We start from the raw sequence: 23,032 nt of genomic DNA, 5'->3' as shown, positions 1-23,032 counted from the left end.
TATACATATCTTATATATCGTATATATATACTTCTAATCCACTACTCCTTAGATATCAAAGAAACCTGCTGTTGCTGATTAAATCCAAAAAGGCCTTAAAACGAAAATGTGAGAGAACAACACAGGCTGTAAGAAGTAATGTCCCCACACTCCACAAGAAAGAAATACCCAGCCTCAGACACTGATACTGTAAATACATGTTTAAATGTTTGTTACTTTTTCTGTCATCTGGAAACCAGTGTTCACTTCTGTGGACATCTGAAGTGATAATGTGTGAATAGTCGCTTCTGATATCATGAACTATGTTGGTGTTCTCTCAGGTTTTCCCCCATTTTCAACAGCTGTTCCTCTTTGCTTCTATCTGATGTTGTATATCCATTCTACATATCAGTATGTATAGTATCTTCAAAACAATATGGACAAGTTTTAATGATTAGACAGTAAAAACAAGGCCCCATTCTATATAATAACATATAATAACAAATTTGGATGCCTTTTAGGTAATGTGGTTATTTTTGATGATGCACAAATGCTTCCTCAAACCTTGTTATTGCAAGTTAACATTTCAGGTCTGCGGATGGGCCCGCTTCTGCAGTCCTTTAAAGTCAAGTATCCACTCCAAAACAAACAGAGGCTCCAGAATGGAGAGGATAAGGGTAAACGTGTGAAAATAGTGAAAAAAGTATAATTTGCCTCAAGAAAATCTCAACTTGACAGAGTAATGCAGTATGACAAGGGAGGGGAGTTACTCCGTTGCTATTTCCAAGCAACTCCATATGTTTTTATGTCAACAATGGAACATTGTACTGTGCGTTATCCTTTCTATTGTATCAGGCACCATGAACTGGCTGTAGTGTCATTAACATTAGAAATAGTCCAGCAAATCCAGGTTCCATCACACAGTAAACTGTCTCTAATCCAATCTAGACCAATGGTGTAGGCATGGCTGTAACAAGGCCTCAGCAGCAGGGGACTGCTTAGAGAAGAAAGGAAGGCCTGGTTGATTTTGTGCAGTAAACCATGCTGAGGTCAATGGCTTTGCCTTGCTGGCTTCCTTTTGAGGTGTTGGCATAAGGTATGTTATGTTGGTGGCACCAGGGAACAATTATAGAAATATAAAACCCCAAATTAACCCAACTTTAATTGATACATTTACTTAATGAACAAATAATTGATAAAGACAGTTGTTACAACCTTATTCCTATAACCTTATTGTTACAAAATTTATTCAATTTATTGTTTTACTCAATTCTACACACAATATCCCATAATGACAAAGTGATAAAATATGTTACATTTTTCATAGATTTGCACGAATTTAAGAACTTATATATAACATGTACTCACAGTATTCACAGCCTTTGCTCAATACTTGAGCAACTAAGCACCTTTGGCAGCAATAACAGCCTCAAGTCTTTTGTATGAGTATGATGCTACAAGCTTGGCACACCTATTTTTGGGCAGGTTCTCCCATTCTTCTTTGCATGACCTCTCAAGCTCCATCAGGTTGGCTGGAGAGCATCGGTGCACAGCCATTTTGCTCTCCAGCGATGTTCAATTGGGTTCAAGTCTGGGCTCTGGCTGGGCCACTCAAGGACATTCAGAGTTGTCCCAAAGCCACTCCTTGGTCATCTTGACTGTGTGCTTAGGGTCTTTGTCCTGTTGGAAGATGAACCTTTACCGCAGTCTGAGGTCCAGAGTGCTCTGGAGCAGATTCTCATCAAGGATGTCTCTGTACATTGCTGCATTCATCTTTTCCTCTTCAAGTCTTCCAGTTCCTGCTGCTGAAAAACATCCCCACAAAATGATTCTGCCACCACCATGCTTCACTATAGGGATGGTATTGGCCAGGTGATGAGCGGCCCCTGGTTTCCTCCAGACGTGACTCTTGGCATTCAGGCCAAATAGTTAAATTTTTGTTTAATAATACCAGAGAATTTAGTTTCTCATGGTTGAGTCCTCCAGGTGCCCTTTGGCAAACTCCAGGGGGGCTGTCATGTGCCTTTTACTGACGGCTTCTGTCTGGTCACTCTACCATACAGGCCTGATTAGCCTGACCATCAGGTTCTTGGTGTCCTCCCTGACTAAGGACCTTCTCCCCTGATCGATCAGTTTGGCCGGGCGGCCAACTCTAGGAAGAGTCCTGGTAGTTCCAAACTTCTGCCATTTACAGATGATGAAGGCCACTGTGCTCATTAGGATGTTCAATGCTGCAGATTTCTTTCTGTACCCTTCCCCAAATATGTGCCTTGATACAGTCCTGTCTCTGAGGTTTACAGACAATTCCTTGGACTTCATGGCTTGGCTTGTGCTCTGACATGCACTGTGAATACTTTCCCGATGCACTGTATTATCAACCCATTACTTAGTCTTTGCTATAAAACATTTTTATGAGAGAAACTCGTTTAGTTCTATTTCATTTTGTAGCAGAGAGCGCACATAATCCCATAAATAGTTACAATGTTCTAAGACAGATAAATACAATTGCATGCTTTCAGCTACTCAGCCATTGTGGTCCTTATCCCACTCCACAACACATCTTTCGTGAGGGTCTCAGTATTTGGATGGTGAAGAGGTCTGTTAAGAGCATAGCCTTCTTTGTCCCTTGCACAACAGCTGTGACTTAATGAGTCAATTCCAGAGTGCTCACCCTTTGCCCACGTCTGAACTGCCCACTGCTGTTTCTTCATTGACTACATGACCATTGTCGCCATGGTATTCATTCAGTTGTAATGGGAAGACACAGGAATGTAGTTATCTCTGAGCTTTTGCATTGGTGAGAAAGCTCCCAATTGCATTTTCAATGGCTTAGGTTTAGTGCAACAAACCACCAACCGAGGAGTTAAGTGAAATAGTTGAAAGAGTCTCTCTCCCAGTTCTTATTGGACGATAATTTTTTTTGTTGCTGTTAATCTATTCTCAAAATTGGGTTGGGAGCTGGGTCTATACTACGCAAGCTATGATGACTTTCACCTTGATATTTTAGCGCGGATGTATACCTAGCCGAATTGCATCGTAGGGGGCGAGAACGAGTCAGAAATGAAATATGAAATGACCACACCAAACGTGACGTGCTAACATGGATGCAGCTATGAAGCCACAGGGTTTGCTTCAGGGAAAATTTATTTTTAAGAAGCTTCCCAATGGAAACCTCGACAAGACAAAGGTTGTTTGCACCTTGTGCGATGCGGAATTAGTTTACTGTACAAGTTCTTCCAGTCTCAAATACCACCTAAACGCAAAGCATCCCTTAACTAATGCGAAAGATGCCGGGCCAAGCACTGATGTAGTGCAAGGGAAAACCGAGGCAAGCCCGTCAGCACAGCTCTATCAGCCAAGTGAACTAATCTCCTCGCTCACCTGGCTTGAGAAACCCGTTCTCAAAGACTTACTTTACCATTATTTGGGTAGCATATTCTGAATGCCTTTGGCAGAATTAAAATGAGCCATTTTAATCTAGATTAATCTAGATTAATTTCAAGATTATAGTGAGATTAATCTAGATTTTAAAATTTAATCAATGCCCACCACTACTATGTAATTATATGTTTATGCACAATTATAGAAAATGTGGCGTGTCGCGATTGGCGCTCTCTGCTGGTAGTGCGTTTGAAACTTAAAGATAGCGGGAGGGTTAATTTAATTTGATACACTTGAGAAATTGTCGCCCCCCTCTTCATGCCGCCCCGGACGGCTGCCCGGTTCGCCCGTGCCAAAAACCGCTACTGCGTTTACGTTACTAACTTAAAGAGAATTCAATTCCAAAAAAGTTCAATATTTAAAAACTAATGGGAAGCTGTGGAGGGCTCTGTCAACAATGTATCATTCTTGCCTCATAAGAATTGGACTTGGCATTGAATGTGTTAGTCTAAACACCAGGAATGAACTATGTGATTAAACACAAACTGAGGCTATTATCAGTGTTGCCATAGCAATTTGAAGTTAAGATGGTGAATAGCCTTTACAATAAAAGAAAACCATGACATTCATGATATTCTCTGCTTCCTGACCAAATGGTCTTGTGAGAGCTCAATTGAATGTGACATTTGAAAATAAGCTAAGATTTCTTATATTTAATATATTTAATTACACTGAACATTGAATTCCACTTGATTCACAACTAATTCAATTTTTCATCTGTTACACAGTTTTAGTCATGAGAGTTATGCCTGTATGACAGATACAAGGAGGATTGTGTTGAGGATCAAATGTTCAAAGGAACTGGATCTAAAATGTAATCTAAAGCACTACAGATCTCAGTTACATTTACATATTACAGAGTTACAGCTAAACATTATCATGACAGTGGAGAGAGTTAAAAGGAGGACAATTCCATTAATGTATGCTACATGCATGATCTGTATCTGACAAAACATACTAAAGTTGGGACATCTGTTTGACTTCAGGTAATTAAGCCTATAAGATAAAGCTTGTTGAATTTCAGATGTTCTAATTGACTGATGTCCTTTGTCCACAGAGGTCGAGCTACAAGAGGTTTTGCCCCCTCATCTGATGACATGCTATGCAAAGTGGATGACATGATTTTATAGCACTTCCTCATCTGATAGAAAGGATTTGTTTTGTGCCTACGAGCAGTCCAGTCAATTATTCTGCAAGTATACACAGGGAACAATGTAACACTAGTCAGAATTTAATCAAAGCTGAGGCTGACGCAGGTGCAGATGAGAAAAGATTAATAACAGTTAATCAAACATCCAAGTATTAGTATAACCATGACAAGCCTATCCTGTCATCTGAAATATGTATGGGATCCATTGCATATGGCCATTTTTCCATTTCCTTTTTATTGCATCTATTAATTTGACTATTACTTATTCAGATTCTTCAGTTTCTACAACATCACCATTGACACCACAGTATTCATATGCCCTGCAGTGATGCGCAGACTCATGTACAGCTGCATGTGCAGACTTATAACCTCTATAAACAGTATCATACTGGTACTGACCAATCCGGCACTAAGTTCAGTATGATACTTTTCTAATGGACTCACTGGCGTCTGAGCCTCCTCAGAAAATGATGTACCTTGTGATTTTATTATATGTTTGTCCGTTGTCTTTTAATCTATGGACCGAGTAAGTGTCCGAAATAAAGCTTATGATGATATGGTTTTGTCCAGCACAAATTTATGTGATACTAAAGCAGTGGAGCAAAGTATAGCAAACATTCAAAAAACAACAGTTGACTGAAATGAATTATTCTAATTTGGGTACTTGGGCAAATTCAATACTACAGTCAGGAATCTTCCATTAACAGCTGAACCTGCCCTCATCTAACAAGCAGACTAAACTACCTTTAAAACATGTCTTATCTTTTGCTTAGTTGGGAGGCCCTCAAACACCCATCCACACTATCTAAAGAGCATTTTGGTATTGTAGCTGGATAAAGTGGTGTTTTAACTGTCTTCATTTAGGATTGGTGTTAAATCCCAACATCAAACCCAGGAGAGGGCAACTAAGGAAGGAAGCATCATCAATGTAATGACCCTAATGACTCAGTATTTATGACAAATTTTTATGGTATCATGAAGCCATCTTTTCCTTCATATTTCCCCTTCTTTTGCAGCCCCTTTGTGATGACTGGAATATATGAGGGAAGACATTACTGTTACCCACTTCTGAATGCTAGAGTAATTAGAGATGATTGCAAAGTATCTCTTGAGAAACTACGATAGAACAATTCTATTCTTTGTTGTCTGAAATTACACCCCCCCACCTGCCACTTTCCACAGCATCACATTAATATGCTTCATGCCATGTCAAAAAGGTTGACGTCTAATAAACACCTGAATTTAAAGATTGGGATGTGTTTCATTATGGAGCTCTGCATTTTATACTAACAAGATTTACTCATCTTTTGCGGGGAAAAACTTGCTGGTTCATGGTTTGATACAAAAAACTGGGGCTCAGTAATCAACATTGAGGACACTGATTTCTGTTGCCAGTACAAACACAATTTAGCTTCTAGGGGGCAAATTAATTCGTGTTGACTAGTAAAATGTTCAAGCAAGTAAAACCAAGCACAATTTTTTAACATTATTATTATTATTTCGTTGTTAAATACTTTTTAGGCATTACTAAGCAGTCCTTGCATGTATTTAGAACAATAATAAGTTATATGTACTTAAAACTTTTATAATTGCTGTCCTTTATACTCACACAAAGAAGTTACTTTTAAATTAACAGAATTAATAGGAATGCAGAATTGGAAGAAGTAATGTGCATTTACCATGATGAATGCTTTAGAAAGATTTTGCTTCAATTAAAATTGCAGGCAATTATTCAAAAAGATTATTGACCTCTAAAGGGACTTGTGATGTCACATATTTTCTTTCTCCTCTCTCCCTCATAGTGTTCATGATAATAAGCAAGGACAATGTGGAATGTTTTCGTCAAACAGGAGTGTACTAACTAAACTATATTACATGCTTAGTAGATTTTTATTGTCTGTTTAGGTTGGGATGCTTTGTCCACGTCGACATAAACAAATGTTTATGATTTTAAACATATGATAAAAGTAAGATGTATTGAAGCATTGAGAATTAGAATGTATTTTAATGTATATTATCATTTCATTAAAAAAATTAAAAGGTACTTCCTCAGTCATTTTCATGTTACACTGTGTCCAGGGATGACCCTTTTTGTAAAAAAACGTGTCCACATTCACACGAACTAGAGCCCAGCTTTGCAAAGCGAAAGCAAATTAAAACTGTTGGCTTTTGCTCAACCATATTATTGGCCACCGTAGAACACTGTTTTGATAGGCAATAAGTGATGCACATCTGTTTCCACTCTGCTAAGTTTTCATTGTGGAATATTGAATACACTTTTTTTTATATCTGTTTTTTCTATATGTACCACTTATCATACCTACATCAGTCACATACATGAGCCATTTGAATTATCTGGCAGATAAATGACCAAGAGTCAAGGTGGAGAGAAACAGCAGTTTTTTTTAAGGATTAATCCGTAATTGAAATCTACCTTAAAATGTACCTTACTAATTTACAAATGTACAACTCTTTAAGATATTTCTATTTGAATTAGCATTTTGCATGTAAGCAAAGATAGTGAACGAGATGGGAGATGGGCAGGTGATATATAACTGCAAATGAGTGTCTGTCATGTCACAGTAACATGGAGTAATGTGTCTTATTAATTAGTTAAAAACAGATATTATTCCATTAATATTTAATATATATTTAATATATTTACAAAGCAGACTCAATGTTGAGAATCCGGGATTGCCCTATCAAGGAACTCTGCTGTGTTAATGCCATGATACATTTTGTTGGAATCATTTGTTTATTTAGTGTAGTTATTTTGACAGTTGTGTAAGCCAGAGTTTTATGTGTCGAGGTTGGACCTTGGTTTTTCAAATTTGATTTCAAAGCCTCTTGTGTTTCACTTCTATTTAATTGCCTATCAAATTATGGTGCTTGATGTGGACATTTGCATAGCAGGCTTTTAAAATCCAATAGTGGTTAAATAACTGAAATTCAAACCAAACAAGTGCACAGTACCCGTGATGCAGTCGGTGATTAAGATCGGTCAGTGAAACACACAAATACAGATTCCTTGAACAATATATAGTGCATAGTGCCTGTGATCAAATTGGTGGCACACACACACATATTTCTGGAATTATAGATAGGGGACAGTGCCCGCGATGATGTTGGTTATACACACAATTTGTAGGATTATACATAGTAGAAAATGTCTCTGCTGTTTCCTACCTTATAAATTGATTATGTTATGTTAATCAAAATGTAATGTATTGGTTCTTTTGTTTTTTTCTATAATTTGCAATGTGCAGAAATTTTTGACATAAGTAAATACATTAATTTAGGTAACAAAATTCACTGATCTATACTGAAAGTATATCCAGTTTATATTGTTGTTCTGTTAACTAGCCAGACCTTTTGAAAGCAGCTGAATATCGGTTGTAAAAGCATATTCGCATCTAAATAATTGATATTATTGGTTGACTTGGTATGACTTGGTATGACTTGTTGCATACATATTGCTTGGGTACTTGAGCTTCTTTTGTTGAAGACATATATTGAATGATTGGTAAAAACCTGTATTGATTGACTAAGGATTCAAGAAGACTCAATTATTGTTCACTGATTTTGGATCAAGTCAACGTCAAGAATCAATTTGTATTGATTCTTTCAATGCACCATACTATTGTGTGGGGTAAATATTCAGAATAGTAAAACCACATACAGGAACATTTCATTGTTACAAAAAAGACTTTGAGAATTGTCATATTTCTATTCTATAATGTCATGCAGCTAATGTCAATAAACTTACATGGATTATTTTATCAAAGAAATATGTTGTTTTCTAATATAGAGGACACATTTGAACCATGAGCTTTTGGAGTTTGGGGGAGTAGCTTGGGGGGTAGCTTGTTTTACATACAAGCAGTGATTTTATCTTAACCTTTACCAAATTGTGTGAATAATAGTATTAGAAACTGTGTGTCAAAGTTAGAAATATCCATAACATCATTAATGAGACTGTTCATCTGTGTACAAGATGACAATCGACAATATTTCAATGTCCTCTGGTTAAGAAATGTCCTCTTTAAGAAACCCTATACTCTCTAGTGCTTATAGCCTACATAAACATTATCTCTCCAAATGTTTATCAGCCAATGGTTGACCTTCATTACATATGTTTTCTATTTTTATGTCCATAAAAATCTGGATTATTATGTCTAATTATGCTTATGAAAACACTATGGCCCTTCTCTTTTGTTCACCTTCACCCATGACTTGCATTCACTTCATAGCAGGTTTTATTGAAGCCAGGTGTAAACCAGCCTCCTGTCTGATTATGTTGTTAGCTAAATTCTTCAGCCAGGCCTGAACATTTTACATGGCATCTCTGAATCATGAGATAAACATAATGCTTTCACACTAATATTATTGTAAACTTTATTCAACTGTTATTTAAGGGTGACCCCTAACTGCATTCTTTTTTCATTAAAAACAGATCTTCGGTTCAGAAAAACAACACTTTGGGGTTTATGCAGTTGCAAAAAAAAATATTTAGCCCAAAATATTGTATTATCTGAAATACACGAAATAGAATATAAACGGTCAGCACTCATCTATATTTCTGAATGAAACATTGCTGTTGAGTTTTGTAGAGTGCAGTTTTCAAATGTACCTGTGCATATAGATTTGGTACATATAGATCAACAATCAACATTGATAATGTATGTAGGCTTGTATATAGGTAGTAACTATGTAAGCATATTCTTGATTTTGGGGTGAACTGACCCTTGAACATTTGTATTGTTCTTCTTTAGATAGCAAGGGTTTAAAAGCAGATACGTGTTCTTGTTGAACGTGCGAATAGGTTCACATGATTTGTTCCTTCAGCGCTGGGCTAGTCAAATCCAATTCAGCGTTGATTTGGAATCCATGTCATGTTTTGAAGCAAACCCATTCACAGACGGCTAATGCAGAAGGCAGCCTGCATTCGACTTACTGCACTTGCTCTGTTTACTGGAACCCTGCTCCGCTGTTTCGGACAAGTGTCTCAATGCTGCAAGTGGAATCTTTTCCGCGGGCGAGACGCTGAAACTTCGCAGTCACGCTGACTGCCATTCTCTCATTCATCGGAACAAGGAAAGGACCAAGTCCACGGAGAGCAGTCCACGGAGAGCAGCTGACTAGTCCACATACAATTTTCCCATCACATCACTTCCCACTCTCTCTCGTCAGACTGGTTACTTCTTGTTGTTGCTTGGACTGCAGACAATCGGGGAACTGACAACAAATGCTCGAAGTAAATAGTTTGGGTTAAGACTGAACAGCAAATTGTCATGGAAGCTGTGCCCGGTCTATGTGATTGGATTGGCTAAAAGCGGGACCGGTCGGTTGATTAAACCCCCACACTAAAAAACACATTTCTGTCCCGGATAAGTGGAGCATGCATCAGAACTGCAGAGGTTCTCTCTACGCTGCCTGTGTTCTGAGCCGGAGAGGAGTTCCAATTACAAGTCTGTCTGCTTTCAACACATTGCCATTGTCCAACAGATTTTCCAGAATTCAACATATTTAGGCCAAACCGACGGTTATAATCAGAAAGGTAAGCGTTGCGATTTAATTTTTTATAGCTGATGATGACACCTTTGTAATATTCCCTTTATGGTCTATTTCACGTAGGGCTTAGACCTGACAAGTTGAGGAACATGCAGCAACTTATTTTAATGTTACAAAGAAATCCTTGGTCTGTTTCATTGACCAAAAGTTGCATTGTCAAATAAGAAAAGGCATGCCTAACGACTTTAATCACACAGCTTATACATTTAGGTTTTTAAACCAAATATACGACCTACCGAAAGACGTCAGTTTATTTAAATGAATGCCCTCCCAGTCATAGACTGAGTGGCATTCATCGCAGTTTTTGTAACTATTTCAATGTTTGATTTGAATTTAGGCTGTAGTTTCACTTTAGGAACAGATACGCCTATTTGTGTGATGTTTGACATAAAGGAGAGTAGGAACCTAATATCTTGGGCTTCGGTCCTGATTGCACTATTTTGTGAACAGGGAAATTCAATAAGTTTGTTATAATTGTGTAGTAGGCTAAAGCCATATTCGCTTGTGTGTCATTAGAGTGTACGCATAAAAGGAAATCTAAAATTCGCACTCAAACATCTTTCAGTGTATTTCAAGTCTAAAATACAGATACTATGGCCTACTTTCATGACCAACGCCGCCTTTTCAACCATGTGTTAACAACCGGTGAAAAGCCACATGCAGAGAGGGACACATACCCGGGTCAGTTTGTTGTAGTCTATACACGACAGTGTGTTGCAGTAGAACTCCGAAAATTAGGTTATTTTAGTAGATTTGGCTACATCCACTAAACTACACGCACATGATTCGTGATCCTTGTCTTTTTGAAGTTGTGCGCCTGATGCGAAAAGCTGACAAATTCCTGACTGGATTAACCTCGATGCAGGCAATTAAATGCATTTGTTTTCTGTTCACACATACAGTGTATTACAAAAGAAAAGCATGTGCCATTCCAACCAGGAATTAATGTAATGCTGTTTAAGTTCTTACTGATGAACGGTCCGAGATGTGCACCATCAATGCACATTTGCATTGTTCCGAAAACTCCCAAAAGCTATGACCATGTTCAGCACAGTCAGGTCCACTTATTGTTTTGTGTAGACTCCTCAGCGAAATATATTGTATGGGGACTGACATTCTTGCTCAAACTACTAACCACATTTACTTTAAATAAGGATAATGCTATGACTTAACAGTTAGGTCAGAATCCGACTTTAAATATGTGGTTAGACAATGCAAAATGTAGTCTTGTTAGCTGTCCAAGACCACATTACAAGTATCCTATTCTTCAGACCCTCGCTAATAAAGATGTTATTTCACATATTTTTGCCCAAAATGCTTGAATGAAATGCTTGCACTTGCAAGTGCAAATTCTTGCTGTTTGGAAGGAATATTTTTCCATATCAAAGTGGTCATAGCTCTTGCTGAATGGAAAGAACTGTAGCTGGGTCCTCCATTAGTTTTGACTGAGGCCGAAAGGGTAGAGGGAGTGTAAGCTAGTAAAATAGGAGGGGGCTCTTCTCTGTAACCTGTCTTTAGCCCCTTTCTTTGTGTCTGAATCTAAATAATACAAATACCAGAATCTTTAATATTTTTGTGGAACATTCATCAGTCACACGTTGACTGGTAAAAATATTTGCCAAATTTTAGACGGCACAATCCAAAAAATTCTGTCATAGTTATAAACATGTCAGAGGGGAAACCATCTCAGTCCTTCAAAGCCTGCATGGAACTAGTATACAAAGACCATCAAATGTGTCTCCATTACCGCTGCAAATTGGACAGCTAACAGCTTTGGCCATATGCGCATTTTAGCTTTTCCGTTTTTTTTTATCAACAGCATCCTCTGACGGTAGTAAACTTGGATCGCTCAGTCAACTTGTCCTTAAGCATATTATAGTTTTATTCAAACCAAAAAGAGCTGTTTCACTAGTCTTGCATGAGAGTTATAGTGTGGCTACAGCTGTTGTTGATGTTCCAGAGCCTGGATTGCTTCTCTGCTTCTCTGTTCCTTTCCACTCTTAGATCAATAGCTCAATAGCTCAGTGTTGTTTTGTATGGACAAAGGGGACAAAGTGCCAAATATTAACACTCACTTTCTATTCTTACTTGTTTTAATATTATTCTGTCTTGTAACGCACATGAAAATGACAGAATTAATCTTTTTTTACTCATAGTAATATGAAATAAAAACCAAAATAAAAAACATAGAGCATGCACTGCAATGCGATAATACAAACGTGTGTGTACTCTATTTAAAACAAAGTTAAAGTTTATCAACCAAACTAGGCTCTCTAACACTTGAGGTAATTTACTAATTTGCTTTACTATCAAAATACTCACTGGATACCGGCTAGTGATCCAACTGTGAAAATGTTTTGGTGGAAATCATTCTTTGAATCTGTTATTGCTTATGGGCAATTTGATAAGTGCTTGGTCTATCCTAATCAGTGGTGTCAAAGTACTGCTGTGCCTTTGATGGTACTGTCCAGATTGGTCTTGGGCTGGGCTGCTTTTATTCACAATGTAAGGACCAGCAGTATGACCGTAATTAAGAGCACCTGCATTTGCGCTCACAACGTCAAACCATGGGTACAATACGGCACAGGGAATTATTGGCCTGACCTACCTAGAAATACTGAGTAAACATGCCAATAACAAAAAAAGGTGGATGGTACATGGAGGTCTAATTAGTCACAAATGAAAGACAACTGATTAACTTTGTGTTCAGCTTTGGGGTTTGTGTTCAACGATACAATCATTTGGTGGATCTCCTAATATGGAGCCTTGCTGTGTGGATAACTGTTCACCCTTAAATGGAATACACAGAATTTAGGCAGATTTTATTTTACAATTGGAAATCAGTTAAACCATCAGCCAGGGTGTTCCCTTCTCTGCCATTGTGTGAACATTTTATTTTCACTCGCCAAATAACTTTGCAGCAGTGGGGATTCCCTCTTCCCTGAAATGGCAGGTGGAACATTACGTTGGCTAATTCAGTAATCTCCTAGCAGAATGTTGTAAAAAATGGAGAAGGGTAGAACATAACGGTGAATACATTTTTTGGTGAAAGGAATAATGTTATTGACAATTCACGTAGTAGTAAGTAAGTAGTAACCTTCCATAGCTTCTTTTTGCCTTTCATGTATTCATTTTGTTCTGCTCTGCCTAGAATTCTAAACAATATTTATACTTACTGTAAGAGCAACGGAAAAAACGTATTGTTGCATTGCTCTGTGACAAACTAAATACACCTGGTGACCGATTATGCACAAGAGATATCATCATTGATGGTTCTCAAATTGAATATGCTGTGTGTCGTTAGTGGTGTACCCCAAGAGATTGTAGTGTTGGAGTGCAATGTGCCTTCTCAGGGTTCTTTCAATAAAAAGAAGTAATTTCACAGGTGTACACAATTTCATAGGTAGTGCTACTTATTACTATGGGTAATTATATAATTTCATAGTAGTTAAAATAACAACAACTATAATAACAGCCAATGCATTATTATGAACATTTATTACAATATTTATAATATACCATCATTATTTTATAAAAGGGCAAGTTGTAATTACATTTAAAAAATATATTAATTTCACATTTATTGATGTCATGTGTATTACTGACAATGTACAATACATTAACATATAAAAAATGCATCGCAAACACTTCGCTGAGCATTCATAGAAAGACACACGTGCGCATACACACACACACACACACACAGCTCTGTCTCATAAATGGTGGTATGTGAAAAGGATGCGTCTTATCTGTGCACAGCGGCAACAGAATTTGGGAAAATATTCAATTTCTCTGTGACAGAAGAGAACCTGGGAGGCAAAGCTCTAAGTCAACAGCAGTTATTGCGCCTCTGCCATGGCAGCCGCGAACGAGGGCCGGCTGGGAGACAGTGGGGATCTACAGACGTCTGCCAGGGGAAAGAGTCATGTCTCTGCTGGATTATAGGAGAGCACATCACATCCACACCTAAAAGCCCTTTTTCCAACAAGACAGGCCTGTTATTTAGGGACGGTGTTGGTAAACATAGGAGTGTGCAATATACCCTTCAGATTGTCCTTGACATGTGACTCACTAAGTGAAAAGAAAAAGTTTGTACTTTAAGTTATACAGTTGTTTTGGCCTATGGCCTGCTGTCGATAAATAACGTCATTGATAGTAATCTTAAAGAATGACATTGATGTATAGATTATACTTTTTACAAGCATTCCTTTCTGACAAATAAAGATTTTAAAATGTTTAATTTTCACAAATTCGAAGGAAACTTTTGATATTTGTTATGCATAGACTTTCATCTAACCTTTCATCAAATAATTTCATCCCTTCAAGTCATCATACAGTCTCAGCTCTGAATCAGCAAAACTGTTTTAATCAATTCAAGTCAAGACTGTCTTTGTTTGCTTGTGGGGTTTAAAAAAAGTTTTAGTTAAAGTTTTAGTCGCTTTGTGACAGACTGATGTTTTGCATCGACTTCTGCTTTGGGTGTGTGGAGATTATGTTCCTGCAAATGATTTTAGCACCCTCATAAAATAATTAATTCCAGTATTGGAAAAAGCAGTAGTTTAGTTCTTTACAGGACCATAAAAGGCATGTTATTACTGGATAGTTACTATCGATGTCTGAAAACGAACTCTCCACAAAGTAAATGTGAACTAACTGAGCTAGCTAAAACTAACTGAAAATGTGTGAAATCTAAGTGATATAACAAATTCAGAGATGGTTCTTTTTACTAACAGTTTTTTGGGGTCACTGAATAAGTATTTCCTTGGCGTTAGTACAGAGAGTTTCACATAATTAGACATCAAGTTGACGACAACCACCTGAGGATGTAGTGCTGTACATGGTGACATTTGGTGGATTTTCTGTTGAGGCAACCTTTTGCATATGAGATTGCATGTAATTACAAAGATGGGGCATTTGACAACCGACACTAACCTATATTTCTCTTGCTAAATTGCATTCCCTTTTCATCCAAGAGAAAAAAAATTGACTTAAAAATATATATAATAGATAATAGAATAGAAAATAATAGAAAATAGAAAATAATGCTGATTCACTTAATTAAATACGTTGCTTTATAACAACTCTGTTTGCGAGGATAGAGCAAAGAAGATTATAAAATAACGCAATGCTTCTTGATAATTCAGGGCATTGAAAAAAATATTTCAGAATTCAGAAATTTCATATCATTTGCTAAAAATAATGCTATCCAAAATGGGTTTATGGTGTTGTTTATAATAAGAGCATATTTATATCCAGAAGATACGGCATCAGGATTAGCTCCTCTTGACAAAGATTTATTGTTGAGGGCAGCCTATAAACCCTAACAATAAGTGGCTACATCTGTGAACTTCATCCTGACTTCAGTGTGGGGCCAATGACAATACTGCAATAGTCACTGCTGCACCTGCTGCTGTCTCTGTAAGAGGCTCTATCCGTTTACCGTATCATTCTTCTCTGCCTGACAGAACAGAATAGAACAGGCAATGAGCTTTGCTTGGGTCAACTTAAGAGGAACCTCTGAGACAAACATCTGTCACTATGTAAAGTTAAAATCTAAATCTTGTCCCTTAATGATGAGATTTTGTTCCATTTGCGGCCTCTATGTAATGTCTCTCGACAAAATGTAGCATTCATCAGAGGGAAAAATACATAAATAGAAGTATTACTGTGTGTAATAAACGTAACTGTCCTTCACTGCTCTATACAAACAACCTTTTTCCATACAATACAACAGCAGATTTAAATGTCTTTCTGATTTTTATTTTATTTTATACCATGGTAAAATTGAATATGTAGCTGGCAGGTGGAGAGATTTGAGGAGCGGGGTAACATGGGAGCGTCTGGGTAGATTTTAGACCAAGCGGGCCACTGCGTTTTGAATCCTCTGAAGAGGGCGGGTTGCACATGCTGGGAGACCAGCGAGCAGCGAGTTGCAGTAGTCCAACTTGGAGAGGACCAGTGCTTGGACTAGCAGCTGGGTGGAGTGCTCAGACAGGTATCTCCTGATCTTCCGGATGTTGTAGAGGGTGAATCTACACGACCGGGAGACTGCAGCAATGTGGGCCGTGAGGGAGAGCTTGGTCATCCATGGTAACCCCAAGGTTCCTAGCAGAGGATGAAGGGGTCACCGTCGCAGATCCCAGGTTGACAGATCATGGGAGATGGAGGGTTTAGCCGGGATGATGAGAAGTTCTGTTTTGGTGAGGTTCAGCTGGAGGTGGTGCTCTGTCATCCAGGCGGAGATGTCTGTGAGGCAGGCCTCAATCCTAGCTGAGATCCCCGGATCAGTCGGGGAAACGACAGGTACAGCTGCGTGTCGTCAGCGTAGCAGTGGTAGGAGAAGCCATAGGAGGTGATGATTGGTCCAAGCGAGGTGGTGTACAGAGAGAAGAGGAGGGGTCCAAGGACGGAGCCCTGTGGGACACCAGTGGAGAGCTGGCAAGGGCCTGACAGTTTGCCTCCCCAGGAGATATATGCCTTGTTAGACAACATAGCGCTAAACATACAATGGACTTTGGTTTGAGAACCGTACTTTTGTGGAGAATGGCCTGTGATGTCTCCAACTGTGGAGAATCCTTGTTTGGGTGTAAAAAGCATAAACAAGAAGTTATTGTGTTGTGCTGTAAGTTCAAATTGTATACGTTTAGCAGTGGGTGAAACGTAGCAACAGTGACCATGGTGACTCCTTAGTTCTTTGCATGTGGCGCCAGGCAGTGATTGACGTTTGCTCAGAGTGTGCTAAATGTTCTCAATAAAGGCAAATAATCAAAGCCTTACACTTTAAAAGGCAACTATCAGCAAGACTGTTACATAACAATTACATTAACTTCCATGTAATTACATAGCAATACCCATCTTGACAACTTTTTGGTTACATGGGAACCGCATGCTATGTTGTTACAGTATATTGTGTATTTAGCTCTACAGTAGTGCAAGTTGTTACACAAATGAAACTTTGTATAGAGGACACAAGTTGATGTTAACATTTGTCTAGTTTTGGTAGCACAATCTTCAGCTGCCTCTTTACAACATCTACCTACCACTCGCACCAATCTCCATACTGTGCCTTCTAACACTTTTGTGGGAACCTATACTGCTAACACTTAATACCATTAATGACATAGAAACCCCTACATATCTGCAATATTTTTACTAAACCTATTGCTAGGTAGGTACATGGCAATGAATGTAACCTTAATGTACAGTGTTGCCCAGCTATTGAAGAGGTATGTCCTTAAACCACAGATCAGTTAACAATAATTAAAGATAATGATTACTTTTTTACTTTTATACTGTTTGGAATGCTCTGAATATAACAAACAATGTTTGATCTATACCCTGCTATATTAAGCTCATGAACATATCCAGGAGAGAAAAATCTATTAATTACGTTTGTTGTATCATTGATAAACTGTCATTATGCTGTTTTCTTATGCCTGCATAGCCATAAGTAAGTTCTTTGTAAGGTGCGACTCTAGGAAAGGCCTGTGACACTAGTGTAGGTCAGAGGTCACAATATTACCAAAGTGTATAATGCCACACAACTTTGAATGAGGAAAATAGATGGAACGTAAAGGCCATTTCTGGGAGCCCTATCTAAAGACCAAAACAAAAGCTATCAAGCATGCAGTGTCCTATTTCTGTGCTTGTGAAGGCTATGCTAATCGTCTCGTATCTTCCCATATTGTGATACTATTTAACTCCCTTGATTTCCTGTATTCTTTGTCCAGTCTTCTATGATACTCAACTTGAGTGTATCAGACACCTACATATGTAAACTATTCCCTTCATTGACTTGGTACTTTCACAGCAATTGGGTATTATCAAATACGTCTTTACTATCTTAATACATTTAAACATTTTCCCATTTATCTATTAATAAAATACAATTGGTACCAGCTACCACATCAACATAAAAACTCTTAACTTTTCATCATGTTTATCCTCTTGGATTCCACTCACATTTACCCACTTCTTGCTGAGGCAATAAGGGATGAACAGAAAATATTTCTCATATGTAGAATGATACTGTTCTAAGAAAGGGCATGTCTAACAGTTGTAAATAACTCCCTGGACTCATTTATCTGCATGATTAATAAGAACTTAATTTTAGATGTATTGTTTGTATCAAGTTGTATTGTCATTCCCTATTTTGTTCTATTCATACTAACTTGTGTTGGCCACAGTGGGAGAAAATATAAAAAAATACAGACCAAAAAAGGGGCGTGAAAGTAAGGCGGTGTACTTTCATTCTTGCAATGAGCGGCACTGGTCGCTTGTGGCATTTCCATCATTCACCACCTAGAGCTGATTACTAGTGAGTCTGGAGTTACGTTCTGACAGGATGCAGCTCCAGTACCCATTACCATCAGAAATAGGTCCAGCAGGCCTGGGGGCAGCCAAGGAGCCAAGGCTCAGAGAGAGGGCTTGTTCAGAGCTTCTGAAATTTGCTTTGTTGTGGCCTGGTTAAAGCGAGGTAGCTTTTGGTAAAAATAAATACAAAATCCTGTTGTTAACCATGTAATCTTTACTAAATTAACAGTGTGTGAAAATGTAACCTCCAGAGCTCAACCATTAGTGAGAGGGTTACAACCAAACCTCCTTTACACCTATATGCACTACCCCAAAACAATTGCTATACCTTTGAACAAGGCAGCTTAAAGCTTTGCAGAAAAAGTGAAACATTTCAGCCAGTGCTAACAATAAGAAGCTGCAATTGTAACAGAGTTAAAAATGCAATTTGTAAATTTTTCACTCCAATTTGTATTTGTGAATTTTATTTCATGGAATTATTGTATTTACTGTTATTTTTCATAATTTGTTTAACGCGCAAGTGTTCCGAATTGCTCTCAGTCTTTTTTCTGTGGCTTTTAAGCTTCCGTAGGACTCCGTATTCCTCACACTAATTGGGGTGTGCTTGCCTTCGGCGAGCACAAACCATTGTTATCTCACATATATATTTATTATTATTTATTGTTTATTTTTGCGACCCTAAGGCTCAGTCTATATTTGGACTACATAGACAACGTCAATGTCAAAAGGTTCATCTTGGTCGCGATTGCGTTGGTTCTATTGGGATTTATGTTCCGTTGCACGGTTTAGGTTTTTATTAAGTTTTTGTGGCAAAAGTGAAGCTAACGGTGGCTAACTTGCTAGCCACAGTCACTGACGCTACTGACGTCATTAACGTCACAAAATATCGCGTGACTACCTCTAGCAAAACATTAGTTTAGCAGCTTGTTCTTCTGGGAGATAGCTCGGCTAACTGCTTTACTGCAAGGGAGCTGCAGAAACGCCAAGGAAAGAGGCCAGGGTGATAACTATTTACCCATTTTACTGTGTGATATGAAACACAATTCTGAAGTGTAATGTACAATATAAGCTGATATAAGGAAGTAGTTACATCTACTTTCCGAAACAGTAGTCTACTATTTCACTGAAGCATTAGCATCATGACATTAGCCTCTGTTGCTCGGGCAACACATACTACAGCGGTCTATGATGCATCTGTTTTCAATCGTTAAAATAAACATTCCTCACAAATACATTTTCGTTGTACGAAATTTTGACATTAGATTACAAGTAAACGATTTGTTGGTGAAATTAAAATTACCTGTGGTTTCAAACCAGTGTAGCTCACTGCAACACTGTACTGTAGCCTACAGTAGTCTAGTAGCTAAAACAAACATCACAGCTTTTTACAGTAGCCTACGTAGGAAGTCAAACGGCGGCACATGTTAGTGACTACTAACCTGAACTCCATTGCCACTGCCTAAACTTCAATCTGTTCATGAAAATAATTCATTTCAGCCTAGACCGTACAACGGAAGTAACGTTAAATCGAATTCAACCAACGCAATCGCTACCAAGACAGTCTAGTAGTAGTTGTAGCCTAAAATTTACCGGGGCAGCATCTCCACACAGCAGGGCTATATCGCATTTTGCCTTGTTACTGACAATGATCGCTACCACTGACATTCTTATGAATGAGTGATTTTCCCCTAAATAAATGTCAAGCTTATTTACGTTTTTGGGGGCATATTTTCAGTTAGTAGATGATACTATTTGAACACCGGTCTGCCAAATGTATTCGTTTTGATTCAACTATGAGGTTGCTGATCACCATTCCCCCTTGCAGGGGAAATGAGAAGACAACTATTTCATTCTACTCTTCACTCCTAGTATTGTTAGTTGTAAATTAGCAGAAAAAAATATGCTTTTAAATCTATGCAATCTTTATAAATAATAAGTAGGCTATGCATTTTAATTTAGAATATACAGAAATGTAATTTAAATACGGACCCCTGCAACCAACGCAAGTAAGCAACCAACGCAAGTAAGCAAGTAAGCAACCAACGCAAGTAAGCAAGCACACCCTACAATTTCCCCAGAAATTGTACCCTCTCTAGTTTTGCAATGCGAGGGTAATGCATATCACTTACTGATTATATTTGTTATCTAGTTGGTTTTGTTTTGATCATGAATATTTGTAACTTGTTAGTCGCCAAATGTATTATGCTAGCGAGCTGTGTCATGTGGCTAACGTTAGTTCCTCACAGACCTTAGCATAAAAATAAAAAGCATTTTTTTGCGTGTGTAGGAAGATGTGGTGCAGGAAGAAAGAGAATAAAAAGGCAATTTGTTGTTCCATTGTCTTTTGCTGGTACATATGCTATCCTTTGTTTGATGTATATAACTCTAGATATCTCTGTAATCGCTCACCTACGCACACTTTTCTAATTGGCCCTCTAGGTGGCACTGTTATCCCTTCTGGATATAGTTTTTCGTGTTAAAATGTATATATTTGCTAAATGTTACAGCTTTTGGCTAATAGTGTGCATTCAATACAATATGTAATGTACTTTGTATGTATTTTAAGAAAGTGTAGATCTCACTCTAATTTTGTAATACTGAGGGAAGCTGTGGTGCAAAAAGAAAGAGAAGAAAAAGGCCATTTGTTGTTCCATTGTATTTTGCAGGAGCGAATAAATGACAAAACCCATTGAACACATTGAACACACATCCGTTACACAATCTGATTACGGATTTCAATGCAACTGCTTAACTTTGTCATGTATTGAACGGTAAGGTTCAATACTAGTGGTGGGCAAGATTAATTTTACTGTAATCTTGGAATTCGAGTCAGAATGGGAATGGGAGTCAGATGGCTGAACGGTGAGGGAGTCGGGATTGTAATCAGAAGGTTGCTGGATTGATTCCCCGCCGTGCCAAATGACGTTGTGTCCTACTTGCCTCGGGGGGAATGTCCCTGTACATACTGTAAGGGTGCTTTCACACCTGACATGTTTGGTCCGTTTTCTCTGAAAGTATGGTTAGTTTGGAGAGGTGAGAACACGTATTCGAACTCTAGTGCTGATCAAACAACCGAACAATGGTCCCCCTAGACAGATGGGACTCGGTCCGGTTCTAAGTGAGCCATGGTTCGGTTCACTTTAGGTCTGAACGTAATTGGACTTAATATTGACCTATTCCAGGAAGCAAACCTAAATGTAGTGCATTGTGGGTTGAAAAGGAATTTACACTTGGCGGAGACAGCCGTGCCACTCATTAGCAGCGAAATTAGGTGAGGGAAAACGTGGGGGAGTGATGAAGTGAAGGAACTAAAAATATGGGCTGATGATCATACTGCAGAGATACTTGTGGAGACACATTAGAGTAGCGAGGAATTTAAATTATTTAGTGATATACTGAAATAAAGCGTCATTATTGCACAGTGGACCAATGTTGGTTGAAAGTTAAAAACTTAGACAGCTAAAAGTGCATGATGTTCTATGGAAAAGTGGTAGCTCGTCAGACGAAAACATATAATTCCCATGGTTTGATAACCTGGATATAATCCTGAGTAAAAGACCAACTAGAAACCCAAAAAACGTGGTCGTGCAACACCAAATCATAACAATTATAGATAGCATTGCGATCGCAATACGCTGCTGTTGCTCCATTGTTGTTCGTGACAAGGAAGTGATTTTCCCTCACACATTTTCTGCCCAATAGATTGACAACCTGTATGACCGCGTGTCATTTTTTTTATGTCATTGTTTTTTTTCAAACGTTGGTTCGCTTAAAACAGGACCGTGTGAACACTAAGCGTACATGAAAAATGCAACAAAGTAGCAACTCATCCACTGATCCGGACCAAGCAAACGGACTAATAGGTGTGAAAGCACCCTAAGTTGCTCTGGATAAGAGCGTCTGCTAAATGACTAAATGTAAATATAATTCATTTAGATTAAAATGGCTCATTTGAATGCTGCCGAAGCCATTCAGAATATGTGTGCTAAGCCAAATAATGGTAAAGTAAGTCTTTGAGAACGGGTTTCTCAAGCCAGGTGAGCGAGGAGATTAGTTAGCTTGGCTGATAGAGCAGTGCTGACGGGCTTGCCTTGGTTGCACTCAAACATAGTAGTTTGACGACGACTCTTCCCCTGCGCTATGGCGAGCGGAAAGGGACATTCTTAGGCTCACCAGGAGAAGAAGCAGCCTAACCATACGTCGCCTCCAGACCGTGTGGATTTTTTTAATGGAAGTGAATGGGCCTGCCAACGAGAGACTGGCGGCGACGGCATGTAAGGAACGTCTACCGGCGGCGACGTCGCGGCGACGCATGTTCGAAAGTATACAAAATACTTACGCCTACTAAGTAGGTCTGAGATAAGTACGTTGTCACTAAGCCGTCGTTGCCAAACAACACACCTACTAAGTAGCTACGTCGCTGCCGTCACTGACTTGTTTTGTCAAACCTTATTGAGTGAAATCAAGTCGTGCATAAGGCTACATGTTTCATATGTTAAAATGTCTTTATTGAGAACTATAGTAGCCAACTGTGCACAGCCTGTAGCATAGAGGATTTTACAACAGGTGCAGGGGGTG

The 23,032-nt window shown here is 38.4% G+C and overlaps 1 protein-coding gene across 1 annotated transcript in view; it reads left to right on the top strand.

Moving 5' to 3' along the window:
* The first annotated feature begins 9,562 nt into the window (after positions 1-9,562).
* adgrl2a (adhesion G protein-coupled receptor L2a) overlaps positions 9,563-23,032 on the top strand; it is a 126,480-nt gene continuing 113,010 nt past the window's right edge. Inside the window, exon 1 of the mRNA XM_084675532.1 lies at positions 9,563-10,127. The gene's annotated coding sequence lies outside the window, so the exon portion shown is untranslated. The remainder of the gene's footprint in view (positions 10,128-23,032) is intronic.

The sequence above is a fragment of the Hypomesus nipponensis genome, chromosome 16 (genome assembly GCF_054491055.1).
Source record: "Hypomesus nipponensis isolate SF chromosome 16, ASM5449105v1, whole genome shotgun sequence".
Lineage (NCBI taxonomy): Eukaryota > Metazoa > Chordata > Actinopteri > Osmeriformes > Osmeridae > Hypomesus > Hypomesus nipponensis.
This window is presented reverse-complemented; position numbering and strand designations above follow the sequence as displayed.